Genomic DNA, 15,384 nt, shown 5'->3' with positions numbered 1-15,384 from the left:
AAAATGCCCAGGGACAGAGGCTGGATATAGGCTGGTTATTGTTTCCGCAGGAGATTATTTTGGGGATGAAAGGATACTGTATATAGGCTGGTTATTGTTTCCGCAGGAGATTATTTTGGGGATGAAAGGATACTGTATATAGGCTGGTTATTGTTTCCGCAGGAGATTATTTTGGGGATGAAAGGATACTGTATATAGGCTGGTTATTGTTTCCGCAGGAGATGATTTTGGGGATGAAAGGATACTGTATATAGGCTGGTTATTGTTTCCGCAGGAGATGATTTTGGGGATGAAAGGTGCACATCAAGTGGTTCAGGCCCAGACGGGTAATGGACTCTTCGTCGATACGAGGATATCTCTCCTATTCCCTGCCAGCGGGACTGCACTGCTGTGGGACACATCAAGGGCTTGGTGGTCCTTTTTAAGGGATTGGCCAGCTCCCCGCCCCATTTACGCTGTGGATTGGTTGTGTGGATTGGTTGTGTGTTTGGGGTTTTGCTTGTGTTCCCTCGTCCCTCATGTTTCCGGTGTAGTTTAATTAATTTGTGGCGTGCTGGCTGACAGTGGGTGGGTGTCTTGAGTTCAGTGTCTTGTTGATGGAGGTGACCCATATCAAAGACCTACCCTTTGCTACCTCCACTCAGAACGGAGGTTATTTTATCCTATACATCTGTATGCTCAAACAACATGCTATAGATTTGATCTAGGTTATTATTAAGTGTTAGAAAATCATATTTATTTAGCACAAGTCCTTACATGAAAATGTGCTCTTCGAAAGCAACAAAATATAATTATTTCTGTCTCTTTTGATTTTCCTATATCCCCAAATGTAATCATATTGTTCCATATGATTATGAATGTGTGGTGGTATGTTTTTCGCCGTCTTTGCTTAAATCCCATTGTTCTGTGTCTTTATTCTACTGTTTGCCATCACGTTGAAACACATTTCTGATGGCTATTTCAATGTGTGTGAGTGTCTGACTACATTTACTTACACATGTGCCTGTGGTAGTCTTTCACACTGTGTCAATCACAATTTAAAGAAGTTCGGCTCACGGAGAAATAATCACAATTATAATTATTTTTTATAATTATGCATACAGTATTTGTGTAATGGAGATTAATTTTGAGTAATGAATGTGTAGTCTTGTGGAACATTGCTTCTCCTCTCAGAGTTGTGGAGTGGGCTCATATCTTCACTGCTGGGCATTTGAATCTAATCACACATCTACAGTAGAACATTGTGGATAAAGGAAGTGAACAGCAGCTTCATCTTAAACCTGGTATCAAGGTCTGACAGAGATGATTGAAGTCCCTGTAGGATACATCCTCCTCTTGGTTCTCATGGTGTGAATAGATCCACTTCACTGAATGAGGATTCTCAAATCCCTGAGAAGCTTTCCGGTGGAAATGTGCGTTTATTAAGGAGGTTACTTTTGTTTTTCCTCTTTTTTTTTGAGTTTGTGGTAGTCAGGAAAGACGCTGTTGGGCTCTGAGTGTCAGTCAGGTCACAGTGAATCAATCACAACCACAGGAGAGGAATTTGTACAATACAGAGGTGGATCAACTTTACAGAGTCAGGAGGGAGAGAGAGAAAGAGAGGGAAGGTAACAAAGGATGGACAGTGAGAGAGATGGAAAAAGGGATAAGAAGCTGTTGCGTTGTAGGAATTCATCATGTGGGCGTATTGATGTTGGCTTTCAGATGTTTTGTTTACATTTCTACCCTTTCATGACAAAATGAAAATGTAACTTCTATCTTATGACGTTCTATGTGTCAAAAGCTTTTTAGTATTTTGAGGTGGCACTATACATAATCAAGATAAATGTAGGCTACATATAATGGCAGAGTTTCTATCAAATGTTCTCTTCGGGGCTGATGGGTTTATGTCAACGTTTCCTTTGTCATGTGTCCCATAACATTGGTTGAATTTTGTCACAAATATTCAGAGCACATAAAATGCAATGTGACTGAAAATGGTTGATTGATTCAGTTTGATTTTGGGGATGTTTGTGGGGAATATATGCAAATGCATGTGTCTGGTTCTATTAGTGGAAGGTTCCTCCCGGTGGTTTTAGTCTTTTTGTTTCCTGTCCCATGTGCATTGAGTGAAAGGTTCAAAGGGCATATTCCCGAACCCTCTCTAGTATTCACTTTAGTGGGTGTGACATACCATTAAGTAGAGGTATTATTTCCCTACTATCAACATCCCCCTTGGTTTTCTTCTGCTTTGCAGGAAGCTGGCTTTAATTTGTTGTCGCTAATAGGGAGGCTGAATGTTTTCTTCAATCACAGAGTGTTCATTATGGACATGAATTAATCAAAATGACAGCATATGCTTTCTGGACACGTAAAATATCTCCCCAGCATGCACTGTAATTCTCCTTATTGAATGTATCCTTGAATCCTTTGTCAGAGGAAAAGGGTGGAGACGGGGAAGAAAATCAAGATGCATTTTGAAAAACACACCGCAAATTGACATGTGCCCTCTGATGTAGATTTCTTTGCCACTTACCTTAAAACCCAGCTTGTATTGCCTCAGACATAGCATATATATGAGCTGTGAACGACAGCGACTGTAGAATGCATGAATAGTCATTTACTTTCCACTACCAGTATGCGCACAAAGCCTCTGAACCTGTCGCAAGTCTTTCACAACAGACTTTGCCCTTTTGTTTCCAGACTAATATATTCTTCTCTTCCTCACCTTGGTCCTCTCCTCCTTCCCCTCTTCTGTATTAAAACTGGTCCAAGTCTATTGCAGAGTAATTACTTTAGAGAACAGGAATTTATGTTCATGAGTGAGTGGTGGGTCATTTTTCTTTAGTGCTCCACTGTGTCCCTGGAATGTTCCATCGTTAAACTAAGATGACAGACCAATTCCTATTCCCATAGCAAACCTGTTCCGAGAGCACTGTCAGTCTGTTATGGTCAGGGATTATAGTTCATAGAAATTACACATCTAATTAGTTTGAAGGAAACACTCTCAAAACAGTATCTGAAATGTTTCTAAATACAACAGGATCCTGGGAACACCCCTTGTCTGTGAGCTCAAAGAACTGACGAACTGCAGATCACATACTTCATTTAAATCAGGATTCCTCACATCTCTTTCCAGTCCTAGTAAAGCTCAGCTCATGCCTAAATTAACTTGTTGATTGGTTTACAGGTGTACTCATTAAGAGTGAGATTAATCTAGTAAAACATGAAGCTCTTTGAGAAAGAGAGGACTTCTCAATCCCATTCTCTGGTGTATCTTACTCCAGAGATACTCCTAGTTTCATAGACCCCAATCCTCTCGTGGCACACAGCAGCAAATTGCATCGTTACTTTGCAAATTTGTTCAAGCAATCAACTCAATCTCGCTTGGGGTACCAATCTGACAACAGGCATGATTGTAATCCTGGGCGGCTCACTGGCTGTCTCCGGGGAGAGGAATGACAGGAGAATGACAATGAAGCTTGAAATTGTTTATTATATTTCCACCTTTCCCTATTTTCTCCATCATTCCTCAGCCCAGGACCAGACCAATGCTGCTCCATTTCAATGTCTTAGCACAGCCAAACTACCACCATTTTGACACCACTACCGTGATCGGGTCTTTGTGTTAGTAAAGCAGTCTTGCATGTAATCTTTTTTGATCTGGGGGACTGAGCATAGCAGTGGTCTGTTCAAGTAAAGACCTGCCATGGGCAGAAAGGAACATCTGTGATGTTTGGGAATGAGGATAAGGCCTATGCAAAGTCTGAGTCAAAACAGTGGCTATGGATTAGAACTGATGACCAGTGCCCCTTAGTGTGGCTGCGGACGGAGCGCGTGGCTGCGGACGGAGCGCGTGGCTGCGGGCGGAGCGCGTGGCTGCGGGCGGAGCGCGTGGCTGCGGGCGGAGCGCGTGGCTGCGGGCGGACCGCTTGGCTGCGGACGGAGCGGATGGAGCGCATGGCTGCGGACGGAGCGGATGGAGCGTGTGGCTGCGGACGGAGCGAGTAGCTGCGGATGGATTGGATGGAGTGTGGCTGCGGACGGAGCGAGTAGCTGCGGATGGATTGGATGGAGTGTGGCTGCGGACGGAGCGAGTAGCTGCGGATGGATTGGATGGAGCGCATGGCTGCGGACGGAGCGGATGGAGCGTGTGGCTGCGGACGGAGCGAGTAGCTGCGGATGGATTGGATGGAGTGTGGCTGCGGACGGAGCGAGTAGCTGCGGATGGATTGGATGGAGTGTGGCTGTGGACGGAGCGGGTAGCTGCGGATGGATTGGATGGAGTGTGGCTGTGGACGGAGCGGGTGGAGCGTGTGGCTGTGGACGGAGCGGGTGGAGCGTGTGGCTGTGGACGGAGCGGGTGGAGCGTGTGGCTGTGGACGGAGCGGGTGGAGCGTGTGGCTGTGGACGGAGCGGGTGGAGCGTCTGGCTGTGGACGGAGCGGGTGGAGCGTGTGGCTGTGGACGGAGCGGGTGGAGCGTGTGGCTGTGGACGGAGCGGGTGGAGCGTGTGGCTGTGGACAGAGCGGGTGGAGCGTGTGGCTGTGGACGGAGCGGGTGGAGCGTGTGGCTGTGGACGGAGCGGATGGAGTGTGTGGCTGTGGACGGAGCGGGTGGAGCGTGTGGCTGTGGACGGAGCGGATGGAGTGTGTGGCTGTGGACGGAGCGGGTGGAGCGTGTGGCTGTGGACGGAGCGGGTGGAGCGTGTGGCTGTGGACGGAGCGGATGGAGTGTGTGGCTGTGGACGGAGCGGGTGGAGCGTGTGGCTGTGGACGGAGCGGGTGGAGCGTGTGGCTGTGGACGGAGCGGGTGGAGCGTGTGGCTGTGGACGGAGCGGGTGGAGCGTGTGGCTGTGGACGGAGCGGGTGGAGCGTGTGGCTGTGGACGGAGCGGGTGGAGCGTGTGGCTGTGGACGGAGCGGGTGGAGCGTGTGGCTGTGGACGGAGCGGGTGGAGCGTGTGGCTGTGGACGGAGCGGGTGGAGCGTGTGGCTGTGGACGGAGCGGGTGGAGCGTGTGGCTGTGGACGGAGCGGGTGGAGCGTGTGGCTGTGGACGGAGCAGGTGGAGCGTGTGGCTGTGGACGGAGCGGGTGGAGCGTGTGGCTGTGGACGGAGCGGGTGGAGCGTGTGGCTGCGGGCAGAACGCATGGCGGGGACTTTTCTAAAGATCCACTAAAAGCTTTAAATCAAGTCTTTCCATGTAAATGCACCAACAGAGACTGCATTAGCCCGGGTCTATTTGGGTTTAAACCACATTACATTTACCTGAGGAAGGGCTTTGGAATACAGAGTCAGGCGTAGCAGAAAGAGATGAAATGACCTGATGGGAAGTTGGAGAGGAGGGGGCACAGGCTGTTGATTCTCATTTCACCACCCGTCCTCATGTCCCAGTAAGGATGTCTGAGACAGAGATAAATACTGCCAGCACTGTGATTTATAAGCTGTGCAGCGGACAGAATTTACCCATTACCTGACTGGGTTCACAAGGCCCACAGGTCTACACAGAGTCCACTGCAGACAGACTCTCCGACCCTCTCTTCCCGTCTCCCTTCTCACTCTCTCCCACTATCCTCCCTGCTTCTCCCTCGTCCACACCACAGAATGACAATCTCCTCCCTGCTGATCCAGTCCTGCTCTGATTTGAAATTTTAGACTAAACAGACTGTGAGCACAGTGTTGATTCTCTTTCAGAAATAATAGAGATTATGTATTGGGGTGTGTGTGATAGTGTAGTGACATGCATTACCATGAAAGCATAAACAGAAAATATTCCCCAAAATAAATATAATGAGACTATGAAAATAATATGCTAATGTATGTACTTGGTCAGTGAACATAGTTTGTGAAGTAATAACAGAGGGCCTTAACAGTTTGCTGAGTTCAGAAGTGTGAAACTGATCATAATACTTTATAAACGGGGACCAATGAGATCAGTGCATTCGCTTGCTTTGAACTCATTGAGAACGGCGATTGGCTGATGGCAAACAAGCCACCCAGTTGACTACTTTAAAAAGGTGGAAGGCAATGTCCATGCAAAAATTGGTTATATCCAATTGTCCTCTAACTAACTCTGTAAAAATGTGACATTGAATAGTTCAGAGCCATCATTGGATTGTATCTATTTCCTTGGATTATAAACAAATCCTTGGATTTGGATGTAAGGACTCAAACCAGAGGTTCTTGTAGGACTAAGCCTTTCATTTCTACCCTGGATTTTCTCTTTGGACTGTTGGCTCTGACAGGATTATTCATTTGTTGATTATTTAATCATTATTTTGTTGCTTATGTTAAACCCTTATAGTTTTCCTATAAAGAATACACTATTAGTGCACTAACCAAGTTCCCCAATCTTTAATTTCTGGCAAGTTTGTGGTTTATGCAAGTTACAGTGTCTGTTTTGGTTGGTGCTTGTATCTTTAATGTTTACTGTAGATCTTTACAAATGTCACCGAACTCAATTTTGATGGAACATCCTGTTTTTATTTGACCCCTTAAGTCTTTGGTTGTTGAAATGCCTCCTTTGTTCAGAAGTTGAGCACCAAGCCACCAACTATCAGTTATTTTCTTGTTATGGAGAGAGTTGATGTGAGACTCCATGTCATGTTTCATTCCTCCCATCTCTAAAACATGACCAGTGTCTGCCTGGGTGCCCTCCACTGTAACCTCTGTGATATTAGGCTTCTCTCTGAATTGCCGCCTGTCGAGCGTATTACACCATGTCTATCGATTCTGAAATCGAGATGGAGCTTGATATATATCAAATCAAATGTATTTATATAGCCCTTCGTACATCAGCTGATATCTTAAAGTACTGTACAGAAACCCAGCCTAAAACCCCAAATGGCAAGCAATGCAGGTGTAGAAGCACCCGCAGGTGTAGAAGCACACACATATATATATATATATATATATATATATATGTGTGTGTGTACATAATATACCAAGTTTGTTTATGTGTGTACTGGGTCTGGTTCAAAGTGGATGATTGAATGTGTACATCCATTACATAGTCCATTACAAATAGTACCTGCATGTATACATATTGTTGGGTATGTAGCAATACATGGACTAAATGATGAAATCATTTGAAAAGAGAGGTTTAGAGTATGTAGAAACAAAGTTAGCATGCGTTTAGCATCCTGTAGCAGACAGTAGAAAATAAGATCATCTCTGCACTGCAGGCTATTGTGTTTCCTCCAGTGTTAAATAGAACTGGCTCTGCCAGTAATATGGGTTAATTGTTCTGGATGGCTGGATCACTTCCAACAGTTCATCCAATTTCCATTTAAATTGAGCCATCGGAGCATGACATGGGTGACACTCTGCTCCGCGTGGCACTGTCACAAGCTGCCATGGGAGCCCTGGCCCACTCCTGGGCTGGATGTGGAGCGGGGAACCTTGTTTTTTAGGTCTATCTGGGGTTCTCAAGTGGCACACCCTGCCTGGCTCTCCCAATGGGGTTGATCCTTTAAGCCAGAGCCAGCCAAAAAGCCCTCTCATATAGTCAGAGCAGTGGAGTGTTTATGCATCGCCACATAGTCAATCTCCTTCTGGCAATCATCACTGTTTGTCGTGACCTGCCAGTCTGTACAGTGGAGTAGAGGGGAGGCCATATGCATTCCTGTTTAGGAGAAATGTGATGATTTTCTCTTACAATATCATCAATCTCTTATCCATATTTCATTCAGTAATTGCATGTTTAAAATCAAAGGAGGTGCACTTTATGATGACTGATGCATATTTCTAAATCATGGTGTCACTGTACAATTACTGCTGAATGTTACAAAAAGCTTATAGACAACACATACAGTACATTTGTCTATTTTAGCACCCTCAGCCACATCTTGCATTGGCCAGATATCCACAGGGATGTGGAGCACTGCAGTGTGTCATTCAGTCAGAGAGTCTAAGTCAGAGAAGGCTGTCTGACTGTAGCATTGCCTTCCTGTGAGCTGTTCTCCTCTCCCTATCGCCTGTCCCCCCTCACTGCCCCTATACATCATACAGACAGGTTCTGTGCTCCTGTGGATGTGACTCCTAACAGTCATGCTCTACAGCTGAGCAAGCATAACATCCCACGGACCCTACTGTATCATCGATCTGTTCCATTCTAGAAACCACCCCCATGTCATACTTATTGTTTCTACACTCTTGGAAAAAGGTGCTATCTAGAACCTAAATGGGTTCTTCGGCTGTCCCCATTTGAGAATCCGTTGAAGAACAACTTTTTGGTTCCAGGTTTAACTCAAAAGGGAATCCAAAAGGGAACCAAAAAGGGTTCTACCTGGAATCGAAAAGGGTTAGCCTATTGGGACAGCCAAACAACCCGTTTGGCACCCTTATTTCTTAGAGGGTAGAAGGGGTTGAGGAAACACCGGCAGTAAATCATGTGTGTTTTGATAGAATGGCTGCTTTGGAAAGCCTTTGTCTTAGTAGGCTATTCTCTTTGGTTGTCCCTAACCTCAGTGGGCCCTCTATCATTATGGTCTGGTTCAGTGGTGTGAAGAGTCTCCACCCTAGGCAGGGTGGTTAGTGTGTGATCTCTGGCGAGATGCTGAATTCAATCATTTAGCCCGACCCGAGGGCTCCTCACCCTCAGACCTTGACCCAGGACTTTATTTTCCGGGTCATGAGGAGAAAATGGAGGCCACACACTTTACCGCTTGTGGACTAAATGACACCAGGATGAATGGGAGGTTAGGTCCACTGGGACTCACCTCTGACCTCTTCCAGCTCGCTGTGTTTAGCTTCTTATTGAGTTTGGTCTCAAGGTGCATGTAGGTTTATTACCTACATTGCAATTATTCTAAGAATTGCAATTTTAATTTGAGTGCTGATTTTTCTCTCCTTTTTCTCCCTTTCTGTTATTGTGCAAGGTTCAGAGAGCAAATGTTTGCTTATCTGTGTGTTTGTTTTGGTACAAGTGTGTATTCATACAGTGTGTACTGTGTGTGCACTCACCTATGTGTAATGTTTGCGTAAGCTTGTGTTGTTTGGTGCATGGTGTGATGCGGGGGTACATTCACTACACGTCTGTCTGCTAGCCCAGTGAGTGACTCATTTGAATCTGGTCTCCTTGAGGTGTCCTTCACTCTAACACACTGAGCCTGAGATGGGGGGCTGAGGATGGGCCCCCTCAATGCTCCCCTCCCCCAGTGATCCTCTGCAGGTTCTCCAACAGAAAATACATGTCCAGATATTTCTATCGTTCTGCTGTCTGATCTTCACACAGGGTTCTAAAACAAAGCCCCGGTATGAATATTTATAACTCCTCTGATGGGATCAATGGGAAGAAGAGAGAGGACCTGAATAATCATCCATCTGTACTTCCAGACCCTTCTCTACTCTCCATCTCTCTGAAGTGGAAGTGTTGTTTGAAAGAGGAAATGTGTGTGTGAGAGAAGTAGAGGGAGAGAGAGAGAAATAAATGTGTGTACGTGCGTGTGAGCATGCATATTTTGTCTGTGCATGTTGGCAGGCTTGGTATTGCTACCTTGACGGGGATCATGTAGTTATTCCTGTTCCGGCTTCTAGGTATTATTGATACAATAATGAAGCTACGCTAGTTTGGCCTTTCATTCTAAATCCAGGCATCCACTTCTGGATCGACAACTACCCTAACACCTCAGCTTACTTTGTTTTCGTTCTTTCACATCCTATGACTCCCACACTCCATCTCTTACCTCAGCATCTCTGGCTAAACTTCTGAGAGAGAGAGTGGGAGTGGGAGTGGGTTGGACTTAGAACAGACCCCTGGTGTCTTCATTAACATTCCCAGCATGGAGGATCTCAGAGATAAAAGTCAGACAGGCTGAGACAGTCTGCTCCGTGTCTTCCGTGGGTGGTGGGCACACTGCCCGGTGCTCAGTAAGCAAATTAGGTGGGCACTGTGCCCAACACTGGCTCTTTCTGACAGACAGTAGCCCTGCCACACACACTTTAACTGCACAAGGAGAAAACCATTTATCAGAGGTGCTTGCATCTCCCAGCTTGTACTGGTCTGCAGAGAGGAGAGAGGCAGACGAGCCCAGAGTCCTTGGTGATGAATGCCCTAGCTTCCACACCTTTTAAAAGTACACTTTATCAATGGGGACTGGAGCAGCGTGTTCAGGTGGCTGAGGGGAAATTGCCTTTTTCCTTCCACCTGCAGCCAATGGGGAAGAAGTGAATGGAAAGGGATGGGAGGCCGGCTGCCCTCTGAGCTGATGTATATGGAGAAAATGAGAGGAGCAGACCTTTCAATCTCTCTCTCTACCGCCTCCGTTCTCCTTATCCTTTCTTTTTTTCTTCCTCCTCTCTCTCCCTCCATTCCCCAATGCTGCAGAGTGTTGGGTCACTGAGGTGTGTGTGTTGACAGGCTGAGCTCTGGGAGGTCGTGAGGGCAAGGGCAGCGTTTGCAGACTTGGAGACAGAAAGCTGAGACAGCAAGGCCCTGTCTGAGAACACTGTGCGCGAGGCCAGACAGGAACAGAACAGTGTGCAACAGTAATAGCGAGGCCAGACAGGAACAGAACAGTGTGGAACAGTAATAGCGAGGCCAGACAGGAACAGAACAGTGTGCAGCACCAATACCGAGGCCAGACAGGAACAGAACAGTGTGCAACAGTAATAACGAGGCCAGACAGGAACAGAACAGTGTGCAGCACCAATACCGAGGCCAGACAGGAACAGAACAGTGTGCAACAGTAATAACGAGGCCAGACAGGAACAGAACAGTGTGCAGCACTAATAACGAGGCCAGACAGGAACAGAACAGTGTGCAGCACTAATAACGAGGCCAGACAGGAACAGAACAGTGTGCAGCACTAATAACGAGTCCAGACAGGAACAGAACAGTGTGCAGCACTAATAACGAGGCCAGACAGGAACAGAACAGTGTGCAGCACCAATACCGAGGACAGAGAGAACCACGACCTTGAGCCGTGAGCAGAAGAAATGCATTTCAAATACATATCCCACTGTGGAGGTGGGCTCCCAGGCCCGTCTGCCCAGGGTACGTGTTCACTGATTGGCATATGGTGTTTTGCTCAAACTGGATTAAATTCAGCCCCTCATGAATTATTGTGAATGCCCAGGATATTGTGATGCAGCATTGAGAGAAGCGATAAACAAATTAGTGATTTTTTCATATCCTTCCCTAATTGATATTCATGAATGCAGTAACTTATATGCCACAAAGGGTGTTGTGCAGTGAAAAGATTTAGATTTAGATTGTTAATCAATGGGCGACTGCTCAGTGTGTCTGTCTGTCTGTGTGTGGGTGTGTGTGTGTGGGTGTGTGTGTGTGTGGGTGTGAGTGTGTCTGTGTGTGGGTGTGAGTGTGTCTGTGTTCGTGTGAGTGCGTCTGTGTGTGGGTGTTCGTGTGAGTGTGTCTGTGTGTGTCTGTGTGTGAGTGTGTCTGTGTGTTCGTGTGAGTGCGTCTGTGTGAGTGTGTGTGAGTGTGATTGTGTCTGTGTGTGATTGTGTCTGTGTGCGTGTGAGTGTGTCTGTGTGCGTGTGAGTGTGTCTGTGTGCGTGTGAGTGTGTCTGTGTGCGTGTGAGTGTGTCTGTGTGTTCGTGTGAGTGTGCGTTCGTGTGAGTGCGTCTGCGTTCGTGTGAGTGCGTCTGTGCGTTCGTGTGAGTGCGTCTGTGCGTTCGTGTGAGTGCGTCTGTGCGTGCGTGTGAGTGTGTCTGTGTGTTTGTGTGAGTCTGTCTGTGAGTGTGTCTGTGTGTTCGTGTGAGTGTGTCTGTGTGAGTGTGTGGGTGTGTGTGTGTGGGTGTGTGTGTGTGTGGGTGTGAGTGTGTCTGTGTGTGGGTGTGAGTGTGTCTGTGTGTTCGTGTGAGTGCGTCTGTGTGTGGGTGTTCGTGTGAGTGTGTCTGTGTGTGTCTGTGTGTGAGTGTGTCTGTGTGTTCGTGTGAGTGCGTCTGTGTGAGTGTGTGTGAGTGTGATTGTGTCTGTGTGTGATTGTGTCTGTGTGCGTGTGAGTGTGTCTGTGTGCGTGTGAGTGTGTCTGTGTGCGTGTGAGTGTGTCTGTGTGCGTGTGAGTGTGTCTGTGTGTTCGTGTGAGTGTGCGTTCGTGTGAGTGCGTCTGCGTTCGTGTGAGTGCGTCTGTGCGTTCGTGTGAGTGCGTCTGTGCGTTCGTGTGAGTGCGTCTGTGCGTGCGTGTGAGTGTGTCTGTGTGTTTGTGTGAGTCTGTCTGTGAGTGTGTCTGTGTGTTCGTGTGAGTGTGTCTGTGTGAGTGTGTCTGTGTGTTCGTGTGAGTCTGTCTGTGAGTGTGTCTGTGTGTTCGTGTGAGTGTGTCTGTGTGTGCGTGTGAGTGTGTGTGTGAGTGTGTCTGTGTGTTCGTGTGAGTTCGTGTGAGTGCGTCTGTGTGTGCGTGTGAGTGTGTCTGTGTGTTTGTGTGAGTCTGTGTGTTTGTGTGAGTCTGTGTGTGAGTGTGTCTGTGTGTTCGTGTGAGTCTGTCTGTGAGTTCGTGTGAGTCTGTCTGTGTGTCTGTCTGTGAGTTCGTGTGAGTGCGTCTGTGTGTTTGTGTGAGTCTGTGTGTTTGTGTGAGTCTGTGTGTGAGTGTGTCTGTGTGTTCGTGTGAGTCTGTCTGTGAGTCTGTCTGTGAGTTCGTGTGAGTCTGTCTGTGTGTCTGTCTGTGAGTTTGTGTGAGTTTGTGTGAGTTTGTGTGAGTCTGTGTGTGAGTGTGTCTGTGTGTTCGTGTGAGTCTGTCTGTGAGTCTGTCTGTGAGTTCGTGTGAGTCTGTCTGTGAGTTCGTGTGAGTGCGTCTGTGTGTGTGAGTCTGTGTGTTTGTGTGAGTCTGTGTGAGTGTGTCTGTGTGTTCGTGTGAGTCTGTCTGTGAGTTTGTGTGAGTCTGTCTGTGAGTTCGTGTGAGTGCGTCTGTGTGTGTGTGTCTGTGTGTTCGTGTGAGTCTGTCTGTGAGTGTGTGTGTGTGTTCGTGTGAGTGCGTCTGTGTGTGCGTGTGAGTGTGTCTGTGTGTTTGTGTGAGTCTGTGTGTTTGTGTGAGTCTGTGTGTGAGTGTGTCTGTGTGTTCGTGTGAGTCTGTCTGTGAGTCTGTCTGTGAGTTCGTGTGAGTCTGTCTGTGTGTCTGTCTGTGAGTTCGTGTGAGTGCGTCTGTGTGTCTGTGTGAGTCTGTGTGTTTGTGTGAGTCTGTGTGTGAGTGTGTCTGTGTGTTCGTGTGAGTCTGTCTGTGAGTTCGTGTGAGTCTGTCTGTGTGTCTGTCTGTGAGTTCGTGTGAGTGTGTCTGTGTGTTTGTGTGAGTCTGTGTGAGTCTGTGTGTGAGTGTGTCTGTGTGTTCGTGTGAGTCTGTCTGTGAGTCTGTCTGTGAGTTCGTGTGAGTCTGTCTGTGAGTTCGTGTGAGTGCGTCTGTGTGTGTGTCTGTGTGTTCGTGTGAGTCTGTCTGTGAGTGAGTCTGTGTGTTCGTGTGAGTGCGTCTGTGTGTGCGTGTGAGTGTGTCTGTGTGTTTGTGTGAGTCTGTGTGTTTGTGTGAGTCTGTGTGTGAGTGTGTCTGTGTGTTCGTGTGAGTCTGTCTGTGAGTCTGTCTGTGAGTTCGTGTGAGTCTGTCTGTGTGTCTGTCTGTGAGTTCGTGTGAGTGTGTCTGTGTGTTTGTGTGAGTCTGTGTGTTTGTGTGAGTCTGTGTGTGAGTGTGTCTGTGTGTTCGTGTGAGTCTGTCTGTGAGTCTGTCTGTGAGTTTGTGTGAGTCTGTCTGTGAGTTCGTGTGAGTGCGTCTGTGTGTGTGTGTGACACAGGCGGCCGTTAGCACCTTATTTGGGAAGGACGGCTCATAGTAATGGATGGAAGGGAATAAATGGAATGGTATCCAACACATCCATGTGCTTGATGCCGTTCCATTCACTCCATTCCAGAAATTATTATGAGCCGTCTTCCCCTCACCAGCCTCCTGTGGTGTGTGTATTTAAATAAATGTTTGGTTGGGCCCATTTGACTGAATTAGGATCAACATGAATTATTTTGCCCTGCAGCCCTCCCTATCAATGGGACCAGTGGTGGTTTGTCTGTGGGGCTTTTATATGTAAAACACATAGCACAGGGGTGCTCCCAGACACCGGGATTAGAAAGCTCTCTGTAGGGACGCGGGACAAGGTTCTCTCCCTGTTGTGTTTGTTTATTTCAACCATCTGCCCACAAAAAAACCCTCTGCCTTTATGTCTGCAGACATGACACATTTCTCTCAGGGCTGTGTTTCACTCCGGACTCGACAGGATCAAAGAGAGAGAGAGGCATCGTTCATTATATGAGTTTCATGGTATATTTGTTTACGGACCGTTCATGGATGAGGCGTTTGTGCGAAAAGGAGCTTTCAGCTTTGTTTTAAAGGGCTTCTGTCCAGATGTTCTGCTCCAAAGCAGCTGAGGTTGTTTGGGATGTTTACATTACCCCCTGAGCTAACTGAGGTAAGAGAGTATACTGTAGCTGCACAATAGTGTCCTAACCATTATTTGATATTAAAGTCATTTAGCAGAAGACTTACAGGAGCAATTAGGGTTAAGTGCCTTGCTCAAGGGCACATCAACAGAATTTTCACCTAGTCGGCTCAGGGATTCAAACCAGAGACCTTTCGGTTACTGGCCCAATGCTTTTAACCACTGGGCTACCTTTCCCCCTTATACAGAAGGAAGTGCAACTGTATTGAACTTACAAACATGTAGTTTTAGACAATATATATAGTTTGCAATTCAGTACCTCTACCATCCCTCTACCTCTCCTCTCTATCTCTCCTGCATGCTAACAGAGAGAGCTATACCAGGTTGGCCTCTGTAAACTGTGAACAGCATGTTAGTGTGTGAGTCAGAGAGCAGTACTGCAGGTGAATTTCACTACACCCACAATAACATCTGCTAAACACGTGTATGTGACCAATACAATGTGATTGGATTTGAATGGTTGTATCTCTGTGGTGTTGTGGAGAAAAAGGGCAGCCTACTGAAGACTCCTCTTTCTCTCCACAGCCCCCATCATGCCCCACTGATGGATCTATTTAAATATGCATCTTTCCCGGCAGTTGACTCTATCAAATGCTGAGGATTCCCCTGTTTTCTCCCACATGTATGTTCAGTCTTGGAGTGGATCTGTCCCCATTTCACCCTGATGTCAGTCTTAAGAATGGAAGAGGAGTAAGGATAGATGGGTTCTATATACCAGGATGTGTCCCTCCCTCAGTCATGGGGACGAGTATGTTTTCATGCACGGGGATTGAGTGATTCGGTGCTCTTGGCTCTGTGTGTCTCTCCCTAGCTATAACCACTCACTGGCAGGCAGACAGTGGTGAGAGATTATACACAGCTCTCTGCTGGGCAACCGCTTCCCTGGGACATGTTGCTCATTTTCAGGATTGCATTTGAATATGTGCAGGAAAGATTGGAGTCTGATGATGATTTATGGTTCACTAGGAGGATGCTGC

Source organism: Oncorhynchus kisutch, linkage group LG18, assembly GCF_002021735.2.
Source record: "Oncorhynchus kisutch isolate 150728-3 linkage group LG18, Okis_V2, whole genome shotgun sequence".
NCBI classification, from domain to species: Eukaryota; Metazoa; Chordata; class Actinopteri; order Salmoniformes; family Salmonidae; genus Oncorhynchus; species Oncorhynchus kisutch.
The sequence above is the reverse complement of the archived record's forward strand: the minus strand, read 5'-3'. Positions refer to the sequence as shown.